Consider the following 13,466-nt stretch of genomic DNA (forward strand, 5'->3'; position numbering starts at 1 on the left):
TATTTCACCCCTACTGCTCAGAACCTAGAACTAGTCCAGTGAGCCAGCCTCTACTATACCAGAGTAGGGGCGCTACATTTATATCTGATAAGTAACTAGAAACTAAAGTTTTCAAGTATATGTAGTGGAGTAAAAGTACAATATTTGTCTCTGAGATGTAGTGGAGTAGAAGTAAAAGTATTGGAAAATGGAAATACTCAAATAAAGTACAAATACCTCAAAATTGTACTTAAGTACAGTAATTAAGTAAATGTACTTAGTTACTTTCCACCACTGGGATTACATATGAGAGGTATTTTATTTAACGCTAGACAACGTGCAGCATTGACCTTGGTGAAGGAACATGGTTGCAGTGAGAGTCCACAGACTCAACACAGCGCTTTTCTCTCATCGCTTTGTTGCATTGCTCTGTTTCTATCGTTGTAGTTGATTTCCACTGACAGGCAGTTAATACCTCAGAGGAGATGGAATGATAGATACTGATCATCTGCATTTGATTGTTTCTGTTAGAAGGACATATCTGTCTTTCATGGTCATGTATATCAGCAGCAGGGAGACAGATATATGAATATGTATGATATACTGCATATAATCAATAATATATACTTGCCAATTATTGAACGCAAAAACTGCTTTAGTTCTGATGATTGCTGACAGTAATGTGTACGAAGAGGCTTTCAGTTCCAGCATGCCGCACCATCTACTACCAGTCTTTCAGTGGTGTAAAGTAACTAAATACATTTACTCAAGGACTGTACTTAAGTACAATTTTGAGGTATTTTTGAGTATTTTCAATTTTCAGTACTTTTACTTCTACTCCACTACATCTCAGAGGAAAATATTGTACTTTTACTCCACTACAATTGTATGAAAACTTTAGTTACTACAGTTTGTAGAAAACATACATTAACCACTTTAGCCCTATTTTATACATAGGCTATTTGAATTTGAATAGCAGATCTACAAGCTCATATTTTCAAACATTTTAGTACTTTTACTCTTGATACTTTAAAGAGATATTTCACTTTTAAAAAATTGGGTAATTTTCGACTCAGGCTTTTGTCAGCCCCCCAGACAGTTTTTAAGTTGCTTGATTCAACATTTAGATATTTGATATTCATTTTTTCAGACACGCCCCCTTCCTATAAAACCCATTATAACTTCAAACTCCAGTTGTAACACGTTAGATTCATCGAAAACACCCGTCCTTGGTTCTGGTGACTCATCCTGCCCTCCTAATACGTGAGGGGGACGTTTTTTTTTTTTTTTCGATTACATTTTTCATTTAATTAATTTTTATTTTTATTGTTAGTTTTTTTAATGAAAAAAGTAATTGAAAAAACACGGTCTCCTCGCGTATCAGAAGGACAATATCAGCCACCAGAACCAAGGACGGGTGTTTTTGATGAATCTAACATGGTTCAAATGGAGTTTGAAGTTACAATGGGTTTGTATGGGGGTGTGTCTGATAAAATGAATATCAAATATCTAAATACTGAATCAAGCAACTTAAATACTGTCGGGGGTGCTCCCAAAAGCATGAGTGGACGATAAAATGACCCCATCTTTTCCCGAAAGTGAAATATCCCTTTAAGTATATTTTGATGCCAATGCTTTTGTACTATTACTCAAGTAACATTTTAAAACAGGTCTTTTTACTTGTAAGAGTAGTTCTACATTGTGGTATTGCTACTTTTACTTAAGTAAAATATGTGAGTACTTTTTCCACCACTGCAGTCTTTTTTCGATTCAGTTGCAGTTCTCTCTCTCTCTCTCTCTCTCTCTCTCTCTCTCTCTCGCTCTCTCTCTCTCTCTCTCTCTCTCTCTAATGTGGAGCAGTTCTTTCATGAATGTGTGCAGTGCAGCATGGCTATGCAGAGTCAAAGAAATGAAAAGGAAGTCATGATTCATCTTCTCTCTCTCTCTCTCTCTCTCTCTCTCTCTGTGTCGTGTGTGTGTGTGTGTGTGTGTGTGTGTGTGTGTGTGTGTGTGTGTGTGTGTGTGTGTGTGTGTGTGTGTGTGTGTGTGTGTGTGTGTGTGTGTGTGTGTGTGTGTGTGTGTGTGCGTGTAGGAAGACACAGCCCTCCCATCATATTTAATGTCATCTAAACCTTTTTTTTTCCATATAACATATTATGCTGTTGAACAATAGCTGTTGTTCTTGAGAACTTAAAAAAAAAAAAATTGCAAAGCTGTTTAAAACCAAACATCTTCCTCTAATAGATTTACCAACTGAAACGGCAACCTTTTAGTTTATATAAAGCTGTGATGTTCAGTTCTTCTGATGATCGCTGGCAGTGATGTGTATGAAGTGGCTCTCAGTTCCCCTTCATCCATAATGAAGCCACTTTACTCCACTGCATTGTTACTGTCCAGTGGAGACCTTGGGAAAACAATACAAAAAATAACTTGTGTTCCAAAAATAACTTTAGTCACAAGCTCTTGTTAATACTTTTCATTGGTTCAATATTAACGCTTTAATAACCCTTTTGGCTATTAAAAAATAGCAGATCTACAAGCTCATAGTGCGAGTGCCGCACTATGAGCCTGTAGATCTGCTATTTTTTAATAGCCAAATAAAAAATATATATATTTCCTGGTCTAAACGGGTTAATAAAAAACCCACAGACAATAACCACTTTTAACATTTCACAACAAAAATTGCAGATCCACAAGCTCACAGGCGTTGTGGCTATTTTTGTTTTCACTACTTTCGTGCGAGGATAAGAATGTTCCTGGCCTGACACTTGTGCGACAAAGTAGGTCATTCATTTATGAAAACGTTGAAATGTGGAGATATAAGGTTTCTGCCCGACAGCGATAACATCCACAATGACCCCACTTCACTCCAGTGCAGCACACACATGGAACAGGCTTTTTAGAAAGGTTACACTAAGAGAGAAACCACTTTGTCAGCTGCTTTGTTTAGACTGCTTGCTAATGCTTGTTGTTCACACTGTGTGTGTGTGTGTGTGTGTGTGTGTGTGTGTGTGTGTGTGTGTGTGTGTGTGTGTGTGTGTGTGTGTGGGGGTGGGGGTGGGTGGGTGGGTGGGTGGGTGGGTGTGTGTGTGTGTGTGTGTGGTGGAAGTTGGATGTTGGATATCAAACCCTCATAGGTCCCACTTATAGAACTTAACCTCCATTGTTTGTTTGCATTCAGTAACAGGCAGCAAGGTGGAAGCAAGCTGATTAACCACTTAAACCCTATAGCTTCCCTTTTCAGTGCACGTCATAATAGTCCAACATTGGGCAAAATAGTCAATCTACAAGCTCACAACATTTTAAAAAGTGCCGTATTGTGAGCTTGTAGATCGGCTATTTTCGGCCTGGTATAGACTGGGAGAATGTGCTGGGGAATCCGGACAATTAGGGTTTAGACTTGCTGGGCGAGACCAAAGCCTGTTGAGTGTCTAAACAAAAGGACTGGGATTTGTACCGCCTAGGACGTTACGTTGAGGCTTTACAGATACTGTATGTAAACATTCCGTGTGCATGAAACTTGTGTTGGGATTGGTCGGAAAATAAAGTTTCCGGGCGAAGTAGACGACTGAAGTCCCACCCAACAGGCGAGGCTAGGGTTTAAGGGGTTAAACCAGTCATCGTCTCACTGTTGTTTTCTACACCAGACGGTTCGTCTTCGTTCTGATTGATGCCATTTCAGAGCAGACCAATACATATGCAATACTTTTCTAAATGATTCACCTGACACTGAGATGGCAATAATTGGGTTGACTGATAGCTATTATTAAATAAGGAAAACAAATACAATCTTGACATTTAATGACAGTTTCTAATGAAGTATTTATTTGAAAAGTTTGGGTTTTGATTGAAAATGATGCATTGAGTGACATGTAGATGAGGTGACATGGCTGCTGTAATAATGAACCAGCTGTAGGTGGATATTAACGCTGCTGATGGAGGCTGGCCACATTGGTCACATAAATAATTCCTCCACTTAATCTGTTAATCTGTGTCTTTTAATATTGCCAGAGAAAACCAATCACACTGAAACTTAAAGCCTTGGTAGGTCCAAAAATATCAATTTTTAGCAACCTCTGCGGGTCACTACAGTCATTCCAGGTCTTTAGCGGAGTGCTGCATTACCCAGAATCCTTGTTGTTTTCACCGGAAGGCGGAAGCGTTTCAAAAATCGTTCTTTTTGTTGTTTTATACTATCTGCGGATCGTTTCTCTTAGCCAGTGGAGCTTTAGGGCGGATTCACACTATGGTCCCGGGTGCGCACCCTGGACCACTTGCCTGATGTTGTGATAGTGTGAACGTTGCGTATCGTTCCCCGAAACGGATCACCGTACCGTACCCGAGACCACTTCCGGAGGTAGTCTCGGATCCGGATCATGCGTGCTTGGGTACAGAACGATGCAATGTGAATCCATCCGTACCAACAGGAGGAAGTGGACTGCTAATCATATAGCATGTATATATTTTTATAATGACACATTATTTTAGCTGGGTTATACCTTCTCATAGTTCTACTTGAATGTTGACAAGAAATAATAATCCCGCTAGTGTTTGAGTAGCGCGAGCCGTGAAAAATCATAAACAAAAAACACATGTGTAGCGAACGCTGCCACTAGGATAAATATGCCAAGGATTAGTCGGTGACGTCACTGCTAAAATACCAAGGATGCATCAGTGACGTCGCTATCATATTGATAATAACAGAGACCCGAGAGATAGCGTTACATTTTGAGGTTTCAAAGACCAACGCACACACTGCTTTGGTTGTGTATTGTTGTTCTGTTGTTATTATAACTCAAGACAACGTCAGGAACACAGTCAAACTTTATTATTCACTCTACACCTTATTTTAAACTCTATGCTCTACACTCTGACAAGTGACACTTCTTCTGTGAATGACATTCTCCCATCTCCCAAAGCCCCATAGTCAACAGCGCCCCCATGAGGCACATATTTACCATTACTGTTAAATGAAATGGTCTCGGGTGCGAAATAATCTTGGCCAATTTGAATGCTGGCCAGCTGGGAGAAGCCATTCGTACTCGGGAACGGTTTGATTCAAACGGACCCAGTCTGAAATCCGCCCTTAGTTACCATGAGCTGTGTTTTCTTTTGCTGTTGTTTTTCCATCTTCAAATCCTATAATGCCATAAAAACAGCGTGAAATTCCTTTTTGTTACTATCGTGGTAGTTCCGGGCCAAACAGGAAACTGGTGCATTTCCGTTTTCCGGCCGTCATTTTCGCGGGAAAGACGCCCCTGTCCACTTTCAATAGAAAATTGTTTATATAAGGCTTTCGGGGGTGAAATTCATGGAATGGGTGTTGTGAAAAATTTGCCACACACAAAAGATATTGAAAAGTTACCTAGTATAACTTTAACATTTCATTTCTCAGTTAAAAGTGATTCTGTGTTGAACATTTGGTATTCCAATATTTGAAAGACGGGTGTCATAATTATGTGTCTGTTTTTGTCTGTATAGCAAGATGTGAGAAATATATTTGAATATTTCCTGTCATCTATTGTATGAATCTTAGGGCTCAGCTGAATGCTGGTTCACTGGACAGTGATTTCATTTGGATCCTAAATTCATATTCAGAACGTTTGGCTCGCTCAAGTACATTTACTCGAGTACTGTACTTAAGTAAAATTTTGAGGTATTTTGACTGTGTGGAGTATTTCTAATTTTCAATATTTTTTTACCTCTACTCCACTACATCTCAGAGGCAAATATTGTACTTTTACTCCACTACAATTATTTGAAAACTTTAGTTACTGGTTACTTTGTAGATTTTGATTATTATTACAAAACATACATTAACCACTTTAGCCCTATATGCATTATGGCCATTTGAAAATAGACGATCTACAAGCTCACAGTGTGATTGTGCATTGCATTGCATTGTGAGCTTGTAGATCGGCTATTTTCCAAAGTACTTTCAAAATCCAAAATGAATCCATTTCATTTCATTTCAAATCCATTTCAAAATCCAAAGTACATCAAAATGTACTTACATTACCAAAAGTAGTAAAGTACTATTTTCCTATGTAAGTACATTTTGATACCAGACTTTTACTTATAACGGAGTATCAACATTGCGGTATTGATACTTTTTAGGTAAGTAAAAAAAGTATGAGTACTTTTTACACCACTGCATACACCTACATGCATGCCCAAGTCCAACTCTGGACTGACCATCAGTGGTTCTCAAACACTTCCATGTCAAGGACCCCCAAACTGAGCATGTGGCCACAGACCCCCATCTAAAAAAAGAAATGTGCCACGGAACCAAATAGACCTGTAAGGTTCCATTTGAACACTTTCGGAGTTACAGACCCTTAACGTCCATTTGGACCCCTGGTGGTCCCCAGACCTAACGTTGAGAACCACTGCTGTACAGCAACACGTTTTTTTATAAAATAGTTCAATACATGCTTTGAGACACCTGAACCAGTGGTTCCCAAACACAGGGTCAGGACCTATTTGTGGGTCTTTTTTTAATATTCTGTGTGGTTTGGTTTGGTTTGGTTTGGTTCGGATTTGTTTTGATTTGTTTCGTTTAAAAAAAAAAACTAAAACATTCCAGAAAAAAATTAAAAAAAGTTGCAAATAGCTAATCTACAAGCTCACAAACTGATGCACTGTGACATTATGTGAGCTTGTAGATCAGCAATTTGCACTACTTTTGGTTCCAGTTAAATAAGCTAAGATTGGGTGTACCGTTTAGTTCATTGATTATCAACTATTATCAATTATCAAGGATCACGGACCACTATTTAATATCTATTTAATGGATGATTTGCATTTCACTTTTAGCCTGGCCAAGGGACTTCTCTCTGTTAGGCCAATACTAATGATGAAATAAAAAGTACAACTGTGTGTTCCCGTAAATCTAACCTCTAAATGCTGTATTTCATCTAGGCATTGTGCGCAGCTGTACCATATTTAATTATAGTCTAGCAGCGTATAGACCCCTTAACAGACGACGTCACACTGATAAGAACCAGTATGCGTGCAACCAGTATGCGCTAAATGAAACCCATTCTATCAGGTCTCGCCAGGACGTGCCACACTAGCCAACACACAAGAGGGGGTTGGGGTGTGCTGAAACTAGCGCACCCCGAAACAACAGGTTGGAAATTGATTGCGTGAAACAATCACCTGCGCATCCAGTCTCAATGTTAGTAAACAATTAATTGGTCTATCCACCTGTTTCCGCGGGAATTTACTGGGGCAAGAATGTTAGGTGGGAAACATCCTGCGGACGGACCGGAAGTAGGAAATAGCGGCTCAGTGTGTTTACATTTGCCAGCAGAACGACCGTAGCTGTAGCTTCACAGGTCGCATAGCGATTCTGACTCCAACGTTTGTTAGTAAGTCTTTTATCTCTGCTTTTCTCTCGCTTAACGTCTCAATTCCATCGCGTCCGATGCGAAAAGAAGTTGGCTAAGAAACTTGAACTTAAAAAAAACTCTCAAAGCTGTCTGTTGATTTCACTTCGTGGACAAGAGACCTACACGGGAGAACCCATATCCAACGCTGCTGTTGGGTGAGAGACCTCCAGAGGAGGGTATCGTTCAGAGACATTTAACGGGTAAGATTAATTTCTACAAGGCATTAAAACAAATCTGACCTGGCCTGGTCCACGGCAGGGCTCATTGTGATTGTGTCGCAAGCGATTCAACCTATCGCAAACAAAAAGTTGCAACGCAATTATGATCACAAACACATACACTAATGTGTCATTAACGTCTCACACACACGCGCGCTGTGTGTGTGTGTGTGTGTGTGTGTGTGTGTGTGTGTGTGTGTGTGTGTGTGTGTGTGTCACACCCACGCACAGCACTACTCGTCTTTTTTTTCTTCTCCACGCACCTTGACAAAATAATGGTCTATTTCTAGAAGCAAGCAACTCTTTTGACAGAAATATCATTTCCCAAAAAGAATGATGTAGGCCATTATTTTAGGAAGGTGACGATATAACCTTAAAGGCCAAAAAGAAAAACAAGCATTTCTTTTAAAGACAAAAAATATATAATATGTTATAATCATAACAACTACTGCAATACATTGTACACTAAATATGTCTGTACCCGCAGACGACGAGCCAGTTGCAATGGAGGCTTCAGAGGAGCCACATTCCGTGGCAAAGTGCTCACGTGATGTCCAGACACAGTGGTCAGACCCAGGAATGGAGGACCACATCTATGCCAGAGCTCCACCTGCCAGGACATCTAGTGTGCTGCCTGAACCATCCCCTGACAGCCAACAGTCTGTTGCAGAGGATCTTCTAAAAGATGATGAAGACTGTCTTCTCTACACAGGGATTCCTCTACTTGAATTCAACACTCTTGTGTCATGCTTACAAAGCTTTGCCCGCACATCAACAATGCTTGTTTTAGATGGATCAAGGACCTCAACGGAAACAAGTCTGCAAGGACTTTTTTGGTGGGACCTTTTAGACAAAAGCATCTGAAATGTACATAATGACTCCAGATGGCACAATTACAACTAGATATTTCACAGCATTACAAGCATAGTAGTGACTGTAAGATTCAGTTCTTGAGTCCAGATTTTTTGCTTTCTGCAAAACACTTTCTGTACAGTCAATTACACAAGTAGTGTTTGGAAAATTCTCCAGGAAAACCTGTGGCATAGTAGCTTTTATGGTTTCACGAGGCAGCCATGGAATCAGATCCTTAGTGTGCTCAGCAATTACATCTATCCAGAATGACAATGTTCTACCAGCCTGACTATGTGACCTTTTGAAGCGTTTTGCCGAATCAAGTTTCATTAATGTCTTTAAAAATTGATCTTTGATTGATTGAAAATGTTATTAGGCAAAAGAATGTGAAACAACACAGTTACATTTATAATACCTATGGTGGGAAATGTAGCGACACATTCATAACCGAAAACTCTGTGCCCATTAATATTGTCCCTAAAATGGACAAAATACTTAATTCAACTTGATTATCTCATTGGAAATTAGACAATACTGTTTCTGGATTATCTCATTAGAAATTACATAAGCATTTATTCAGGCCTCTCAAAACAGAAAAACAGAAAATACAATTAACAGTGATGTGATTGTAATCTAAATTGTGTCTATTTGCTTTACATTAACTCTCCTCTCAGATTTACAAGGGCTGCACAAAACATGAAAGATGATTAGTGTCCTAGGACAAATACATTGATGAAAGATTTTGCTGTGTGTGTGTGTGTGTGTGTGTGTGTGTGTGTGTGTGTGTGTGTGTGTGTGTGTGTGTGTGTGTGTGTGTGTGTGTGTGTGTGTGTGTGTGTGTGTGTATGATCCATTTACTTAAAGAGAGCCATGTACTTTTGGCAGAGATGTAACTTTTTCTCACTGAAATCATCAGCCAATTTAGGTAGCATGTGTAAGAAGTAGAACTTCTGCAGTTGCTGCACATATCCATCAGTGTAGTCTTTATTAAATGGGACGTCCACTTCTATGTGCTCACTAGGTGTCCAGACGACCAGCTGGCAACTTTGTAGGCCAAGGCACATCATGGTCAATTGTGTCTGAAAGCACATTGGCACTGTCGTTAACTGTCATTAGCACGTGTGTTCAAAACAATGTTAATTACTTGTAGTAATAATTACATTTTTAAAATTTTGATTAACCAACCTGGAGGTAGTACCCATCTTTTCCATTGGTGCGCATCAGATACTGTCCATCATCCAAGGATTGTATGTCACTATTTGTCCGACTCAGAAAGTCTGACATAGATGTCTTGTAGGGGCACTTGATCTCAAGGAGCTGTGTTCCATCAAGGATTCCATCTGGGCTAGCTCCCAACCAAGGATGTTCGGGGTGCACAACCAGGCCTCTCCTCTCCACAACTTGCCCTCTGCTCTCCAGAAGTGCAATGACATTGGCCTCATTCTCTTTGCCGTGTTTTGTTGCTGTATTGCCAGTGAATGTTGGGTAAACATGCTCATTTAAAAATGTCTTTGGGTCTGTGGTCTGTCTTTTGGGGACTCTTTTTGCTGTGCTGGCTGTTAGACGCAGCTTTCTAGCATCATGCCATAGCTGTGAAGCACTTTGGGTTGTGGTTTCTTCCGTCAGTGTAGCTGCTTGGATTGGAGATAGTTTTATGTAGGTTTCATAAAAGACCCTACATTTCCTACAGGTGAGTGTAGTGCTGTGTTCAGTGTGACAGAGTGTGCTCAGGTCTGAATCATGTAGGCTTGGGCTTGCCTGGCCCTGCCTGTTAACATCGGCTCTGTAACTGAGCTGAAGAAGACCATCTGTCTGGAGGTGAAATAGTGGGGCCATTGCTGAGGTGTTGATGTGGCTTAAGTATTCTGAATGGTTCCGAAAAAGTTGGGGGGGTGGAGTGGAATCTTGCTGTGGTGTTGATGGGCCTACATGTGTGTGTTGGCGTCTATGGTGTTTGAAATGTATGTGTTTTAATTTCTTCAGCCGTTGATTCTTCTTCACACCAGAGTTCCATGTCCGTTGGACATCAGTACAAGCCACATTTGTCTCACGCTGCCTGACTGCATTTTCCACCTACAATAAGGACATATCTAGTTATTACCTAACATAGCGTTTAGAATCATGCTGGAATCACCAGTGGTGGAAAGTATCTAAGTACATCTACTTAAGTACAGTAAATTTAGGAATCTTTACTTTACTGGACTATTTTCAATTTGCAGTATACTTGTAGGTGTCGGCCACTACATCTCAGAGGCAAATATTGTACTTTTTACTCCACTATAATTATTTGAAAACTTGGGTTACTTTGTAGATTTTCATTATTACAAAACATACATTAAACACTTTACCCCATACTTCGGCTATTTGAAAATAGCAGATCTACAAGCTTTCGTTGTGAGCTTGTAGATCGGCTATTTTCAAAATAATTTTAAACATTTTGAAGAAATGGACAATTTGGTATAATGAGTACTTTCACTTAGTTATGGTAAGTGAAAGCCGTGTTTGTGCACATGGCATCTCTCTCACAGTAAAATCCTCAGTGTTCATTATCCAGACCAGTTGTAATTGTGAGTGTGCAAATAGAACCATGCTTTCATTTGTACAGTCATAGTTATATTAAGAAGGTGAGAATAGCCACCATACAATACATGTTTCCTTTGTTGACAGTGGGGTAATATGAAGTCATATGCAAATTAGCCATGAGGTGGTCTTAGAATGTCAACATTTAGCAGCATTTTTACTGCTGTTGATGATATGACCTGAGCACGGGGACTGATGGTTATCTTAAATGATAATAACGGGTTCATAAATGACGTATTGTTTACGTGAATCAGCTGTGTCTGGAGATATCTAAAACATTCAGGACAGGTCGTAATAATGGATGTGTAAATTTACATTCGCCTACTTAGACCTACCTTCCACAGAATTGCAGCAGCATGACTGCATGAGCGGCCCGGCCCTGCAATGCAGGAACAACCTGCTGTCTCTATGACACCTCTCTTTGTTGACAGAACCCATGCCTTATGGTGCCTCACATGCAGACTCTGGCTGGGTTCTACGTCTGCTTTTAAATAGAGGAGGTCGTTTCCGACCTCCTTCAGGAACACTACACCGACCTTGTTGCTGTGAAGATACTGGTAGGCCTCAGAACTTTTCAAGTTCTGCATAGCTTTACCGTCACTAGCAATAGACTCCACAAAGTAATAAAAAATGCTACAGTATGTGATTCGAGGCCACTTCTTAACGTCATCTTCCCAATTATCTATTGCAGTAGGCAGCAATAGGCTAATATCACCTCTTTTTAATTCATTGAGATTGTGTTCCCACATTATTAATTAATACGTTCTGTTACAACGGTAACAGAACGGTAGCTCATACAGTATGACTCGCAGGTGCTTGAGGGCTAATTATAATTATAAGACGTGTCAGCTGCGCCAGAGTCATACTGTATGAGCTGTTGTATTGTAACGGGACGTAACAATTAATAATAATGTGGGAACACAATCAATGACTTAAAAAAGGTGATATTAGCCTATTGTTGCCTCCAATAGATAATTGGGAAGATGACGTTAAGAAGTGGCCTCATATCAGTTTGTGGAGTCCATAGGTCTAAGTAGGCTAATGTAAATGTATGCATCTATTATTACGACCTGTCCTAAATGTTTTAGATACCTCCCGACACAGCTGATTCACGTAATGAATACGTCATTCATGGACCCGTTATTACCATTTAAGATAACCATCAATCCCCGTGCTGAGGTCATATCAACAGTGGTAAAAATGCGACACAGATAGGTAGATCAATAAACGTTTTATTTGGCTAGTCTATTTGGGTCGGGGAGGAAAGTGTGTTGACATTCTAAGACCACCTCATGGCTAATTTGCATATGACGTTCATATTACCCCACTGTCAAGAAAGGAAAGGACATGCATTGTATTGTGTGGTGGCTCTCAATTCTTAATATAACTAAGACTGTACAAATGAAAGCATGGTTCTATTTGCACACTCACAATTACAACTGGTCTGGATAATGGACACTGAGGATTTTGAGAGAGGACTGTGAGAGACGCTCTGCGCACAAAGACGGCTTTCATTTACCATAACTAAGTAAAATTACTCATTACATAAAATGTCCCAATTCACAAGTCTTCAAAATGTTAAAACATCTTTTGGAAATAGCCGATCTACAGGCTCATAATGAAAGCTTGTAGATCTGCTATTTTCAAATAGCAGAAGTATGGGGTAAAGTGTTTAATGCATGTTTTGCAATAACACAAATCTACAAAGTAACTAGCATCTCAAGTTTTCTAATAATTATAGTGGAGTAATAAGTACAATATTTGCCTCTGAGATGTAGTGGAGTAGAAGTAAAAGTACTGCAAATTGAAAATACTCCAGTAAACTAAAGATTACTCAAATTTGAACTTAAGTACAGTACTTGAGTAAATGTACTTAGTTACTTTACGCCACTGGTGATTCCAGCATGATTGGAAACACTATGTTGGGTAATAACTCGATATTTCCTTATTGTAGGTCGAAAATGCAGTCAGGTAGTGTGGAACAAATGTGGCTTGTAGGCTACTGATGTCCAACGGACGTGGAACTCTGGTGTGAAGAAGAATGTGCGGCTGAAGAAATTAAAACATACATTTCAAACACCACACCATGCCAACACACACATGCAGGCCCATCAACACCACAGCAAGAGTCCACCCCCCCCCCCCGCCCCCTCCTTTTTTTAGGAACCATTCAGAATACATGCAGCATAGAAGTGGACGTCCAATTTAATAAAGACTACACTGATGTGTGATGACATGGAAGTTCGACTTCTTACACATGCTACCTAAATTGATTTTACTGAAAAAAGATACATCTCTGCCAAAAGTAAACCCACAGTACACAAACAGTGTGAAGTCTGTCATCAATGTATTTGTCCTAGGACACAAATCATCTTTCATGATAGAAAAAGAAATACAACTGGATTATCTCATTGGAAATTAGACAATACTGTTTCTGGATTAT

The sequence above is a fragment of the Gymnoscopelus microlampas genome (genome assembly GCF_963454915.1).
Source record: "Gymnoscopelus microlampas genome assembly, chromosome: 1".
NCBI classification, from domain to species: Eukaryota; Metazoa; Chordata; class Actinopteri; order Myctophiformes; family Myctophidae; genus Gymnoscopelus; species Gymnoscopelus microlampas.